The following is a 5,447-nucleotide window of genomic DNA, read 5'->3' as shown; positions in this document are numbered from 1 at the left end:
GGAAAGAGTTTGTATTTTATTGTAGAAGCACTTGAAAGCTATTGGTTTTAAACAAAAGAATGATCTAATTTCTATTTTAAGAGGTTCACCCTCAAAGAAGTTGTGCGGGATGGAGCTGATCAGGAAAAGCATATATATTTTTAACTGGGAGAAGCTTGAAGCCTGTTAGGTTGGGTTTATCAGGGAGGAGAACTGGGAGCAGGTTAGGGATTGGAAGGACTGAGGAATCTGCTTGGGGCAGTCTTGGGCTCATCCAGTTTAGTCAGTTGCAGATCTGGTTGGGGGAGAAGGGTGGAGCCAAAAAGAGAGTGTGGTTGGGGGTGGGGGTGGGGGGGATGGAAAGAGCCTGAGCAGGGAAGGGACAATTAATTGTTTTCTCTGTAAACACATTCTTCACAGGTGAGCCTTTTCCAGATTTTTAGAAAAGGTGAGGAAGTCTTTATAGCAAGATCTGGCTCTGCGTCTACTTTTGGCTTCTAGATCCCAAAGAGGATAAATGAGGAACTGGGGCAGGAGAGTGAAGATTCCAGGATCTGAGAAGCTGATTAAGTGGCTCCTAGAGGTAGGCACATCTGGCAAGCACATGATTTTTGGAGTCTGTTACTCAAAAGTTATATTGGACTGGGAGGATTTAAATGGGAAAGTGGACCTAGGAAATTCTCTCTACTATAAGAATGATTTTTTAACATACAAAGAAGGAAACAGATTTTGTTTTGTTTTTATTACAACCCATAAAACCCTAACCCTGTGGAAAAAGTCAGGAGGAACTTTTCTTCCTTTCCTCATTATTGGGAACAAACTTGGAGGATTGGGAGTGGTGTCTCTAGTGTGTTCTGAGGCCCAGTCATTGCTGGAGCTGTGGATGGCATCAGCATTTGTTTAATCGATTTTAATAATCATCACCTTCATCCTGTGTTATTTATTAAATTGCCTGCAGGTAAAGCCGTTTATCAGTGAGGGAGTACATATGCTGCTGGGCTGTGTTGTGTTATTAAGGGATTGCCATGGAGACTGAGGCTAAACTAATACCGCCAATACCTTCCGCTATTAAGATATCAGAGCCTCTTTGCCAAGCCAAGTGTGGCCTGGAACAGGTGACTTAGCAGAAACTCACCCATAATCAGATGCTCATTTTGGGTGCTAATTAAAATTTATAAGCCAGGTGCAATTTCTGGGTTTTTTTTTTTTGGATACACACTCTGATAAATTATTTGTACAATATCTTCCAAGTGCATCCATTAATAACAGATGAGAACTAAAAAGAATGTCCATTTAAACGGAAGGTATCATTTTTATACTAGTGTGTGCCACAGGAGGGCAGAGTATAAGAAAGTCTCCTGCACTGAGATATTTAGCATGGGACTATTAAAAACAAAACAGAACTCGTGTGTGGGCATTTCAGACACTTGGTGTAGACAGTTTCACATGGCATAGCAACATGGGAACTGTAGTTCTGTCCATACTCTGTAGGTCTCTGTTGTTAAGGGCCACCAGGAAGACTCTGCTGCTCTCTGTGACAGAAGAGTTTTGGGGTCCAGTTTCCTGGTGTCATTCTAGCTTCTTTCTAGTCAGTCAGCATTCTCAGAGGAAGCCCATTGCAGAGAGATATCAACACTCTGGCAACAGATAAGACACAAAACAGAGTGAGTAGGACTGGCTCTGGGAGAAATTGGTGCGAGAGGTTATGTAACACACAGTTGAGATCAACAGATGGAGGGAGAGAACTTTGGAACAACTGGACCCGCTTTACACTGCCGAGGTCTGCGGGCAATTGGAGTGTGCAAGCGGAGCGGGCGGAAGGACCACATAAGCCTCTGTGTTTGGCTCAAGTGACATGGGGTTGGGATTGGCAACAGAAGAGCACAGATTTCCCTTTGTTACTCTCCTTGATTCATTTCCCTTTCTTGCAATATTTTTTTTTAATCTGTATTTTAAAATAAGCAGGAAGTCAGCATCTCAGTAGGATTTGCAGGCAAAGATGGAAAGAGGCTATTCACTGTGAGTAAAATTAATGAACTTCACTGGGATTTTCATACAATGCAGGAAATAGAAAAATAATAGAAGGTTGGTGGTGATTGCCAGGGAGAAAATCCTTTTTAGAAAGGTTTATAGGGGGTAGGAAACACCTAAAAATGATTATTTTAATTATTATGTCCACTGTGAATTCGAGCCAAGTAACAACCTTAGAATCCTCTCTCCAATCTAGCTCCAAGGCATCTTATAGAATTTTTTTTCATTTATTAAATCAGCAAGTATTTGAGGTTCGGGCACTGTGCTTTGGCACTACCTGTATAGTGAACAAGAGGTCCATGAGCCCACCCCTCACAGATGGCACTTCCCAAGCCAACATTGAGGAGGGGGCATGGCTCTGAACTTTATTCTAGGCAGAAGAGCTTTATCATGTCAACTTTGGGACCATATAGATTTTATTGACTCCGAGTAAGGAATCATTCATGAACTCAAAATTACTATTAGAACTGAAAGTACCCTTAATTCAATGCAATCCCCCAAGGTATGCATGCATGATTATAGAGTGAACCTCAGAAGCTTGTATATCATGACACAAAATATGTATGTGTAAGACTATAAGAAAACAATTATATATTGGTGTATTTTTCCTTTAAGTGCCTTTTTAAAATTTTAAACTTAATGGTCCAAAATACTTAATTTTTTTTTTCAGAATGAGAGAATTCTCTTTTGTTAGCATTTTATTGATTATTAATGCTGGAATAATAATTGTCTTTAAGTATGTAGGATGTAGTAGACACAAAATGATAAATGAGAATATTGGCAGGATTTAAGATGATAAAAGTGTATGTAAATATTAACTGGAAAATTTTAATTATAATTAAAAGAATATTAAATTATATACTCATTCATTTATTCAGTAGCTCTGATTGAGTACGTAATGTTTACTAGGAAAGGGGAGTATACCAAGAGAGAGCCTTGCGAAGCTCACAGATTAGTTGGAGGCAGATATTCGATGGAAAATGTGTAATATACTATGCAAATGTCACAATACAGTTTTTATGGGATCTTCAAAGAGAGGGTCTGCATCCTGACTAAAGACGTCAGGGAAGGCTTTGCAGTAAAGGTAATGATAGATTTAAGACATTAAGAATGAGTAGAGATTTGCTTGCTAAATCATTAGGGGGAAAAGCCTTGGGGCAGAAGTCACAGGAAAGAGTACGGAGTGTTGGGAAATCAAGAACAGATTGCTAAATAGGAAGCAAAGTATTCTTAGCGAGACTGGGTAGTCAGCTAGGGGATGAGACTAAGGAGCTTTATGTAATATGCTAGCATTTTGATTTAAACCTGGAGAAAAAATTTTGGCAAGGTAATAAGAAAATTCAATATTCAAGTCAAAATTATCTTCCTGATGGCAGAATTAATAGGTAGTTTTTGAAGATGTGATTGTTTTGTTTTTGTTTTTGCAGCTATAACAGATTGCCATAAACTTAGTAATTTAAAATAACACAATATACAGTTCTGGAGATCGGGAGCCCTAAAAGCAAAGTGCTGGCAGGACTGTGGTTGTGGAGGTCTAAGGGAGAATTGGTTCCCTTGCCTCTTCCAGTTTCTAGGCTGCTTGCACTAGTTGGCTCAGGGCCCCTCTGTCATCCTGTCTTCAAAGCTGGCAGTGTAACATCATAGCCTCTTCAAATATTTCCCCTCCCCTCTCCTCTATTCTCTTCCTCTCCCTCTTTCCTCCTGTTTTATCCAGGGCCCACCTGGATAATTCAGGATATTTTCATCTCAAAATCCTTAACTGAATCACACTTGCAAAGTGCCTTTTGCCATCTAAGGTAACATATTCAAAGTTTCCAGAGATTAGGACATGGTTATCTTTATGAGGCCATTGTTCTGTCTACCACAAGGTAGAAGGAGAAAAATGAAATAGGGATATACTTTAGGAGAGAGTTTCTCTAGTTTAGGTTAGCAATGATGACTTAAATGAGGTCATGGACAAGCAGTTTCACTCCTATATATTTACCCAAGAGAAGGAAAATACATGTTCACAAAAAGACTTACACAAAAATGCACATAGCAGTTTATAACTCCAAATTAAAATAACCCAAGTGTCTATCAACAGGAAATGGATAAACAAAATTGTGGTATATTCATACAATGGAACACTATTTAGCAATATAAAGAAACAAATATTTAATGTTCGCAGAATGGGTGAATCTCAAAAACAATAAGCCAAATTAAAGAAATCAGAAAAAACTGAATAAACACTCTATGATTTTACTTGTTTGAAATTCTAGAATAGGTGAAGCTAACTTATAGCAAGGAAAATCAGAACAATGGCTGCTTCAAGAATGAGGCTGAGAGTCAGATTATTTGGAAAGGATCATGAGGTGATCATATAGGAAGTGGCAATTTTCTGTATGTTGGTTGGTTGAACATTATTTGGGGATTAACATATATTAACACTCACTAAACTGTACACTTAGAACCTGAGCATTTTCTTGTTTATGAATCATACATCAATTAAAATATATTAAAAATATGGTAGCAGCAGTCGGGATAAATAGGAGAAAGATCAAGAGCAACTTTGAATATAAAACAGTAATTTGTAAGTCATTGAATGTCAGCTGGAGAAGAAAAAGAAAAAGAGAAATGTAAGAGACATAAATTTCCAAGGAATGTTAAGTAAACAAAGTCAACCAGTGTGGTTTTTTTTGACATAGATTTCCATTTTATCAACATTATAAAAGTAAGACAAAGCATTGACTGACATATAAAATAATAAAAGTAAAAATAAGTTTAAGAATTCATTTCTTATTCTTTTTTTTAAATATATTTTTATTGATTTCAGAGAGGAAGGGAGAGGGAGAGAGAGACAGAAACATCAATGATGAGAGAGAATCATTGATCAGCTGCCTCCTGCACGCCCCCCACTGGGGATCGGGCCCACACCTGGGCATGTGCCCTTGACTGGGATTGAACCCGGGAAACCAGCTAGGCCATTTCTTATTCTTTTTGTACTTTAATTCAAAGAACTAAATGTTATTAACTTCAGATGAGGCAGTGACAGAGTTTGGATCTCTGGTGTGAAAAATTGTGCTGATAGGATTCAGGCTTATTTGGAAAAATAAAACATATAGCAAATAAATTCAGCAATTAGTGTTGTTTACTCAGAACATGAACAGGAGATATGTCTTGAGCTTTAGCCTGTTGTGAACCTTAGCATGATCATCAATACATTCAAACGAATTGGAAGAATAGTTAAATTCAGTTAAGCTGCATCACTTAAAAAGAATAGTTAAATTCTGTTATTCATGTTTAAAAGATGCTCTTATACCCAATGCCATCATTTTGAATATAAATAGTTGCTTTAGAGAATCTGAATAATTATTTTTTAAATTTATTTAATATGAAGAGGCATGATCTGAATCTTCGTTATGGTAATTCCATTGGTTTTCTTAACTCCAAGGTTCTTT

General features: G+C 37.6%; 1 protein-coding gene across 1 annotated transcript in view; it reads left to right on the top strand.

The window, feature by feature from the left end:
* Positions 1–544: 544 nt before the first annotated feature.
* ARHGAP24 (Rho GTPase activating protein 24) overlaps positions 545–5,447 on the top strand; it is a 537,541-nt gene continuing 532,638 nt past the window's right edge. Inside the window, exon 1 of the mRNA XM_015567154.1 lies at positions 545–562. The gene's annotated coding sequence lies outside the window, so the exon portion shown is untranslated. The remainder of the gene's footprint in view (positions 563–5,447) is intronic.

Source organism: Myotis davidii, unplaced genomic scaffold, assembly GCF_000327345.1.
Source record: "Myotis davidii unplaced genomic scaffold, ASM32734v1 scaffold420, whole genome shotgun sequence".
Lineage (NCBI taxonomy): Eukaryota > Metazoa > Chordata > Mammalia > Chiroptera > Vespertilionidae > Myotis > Myotis davidii.
The sequence above is the reverse complement of the archived record's forward strand: the minus strand, read 5'-3'. Positions and strand labels throughout refer to the sequence as shown.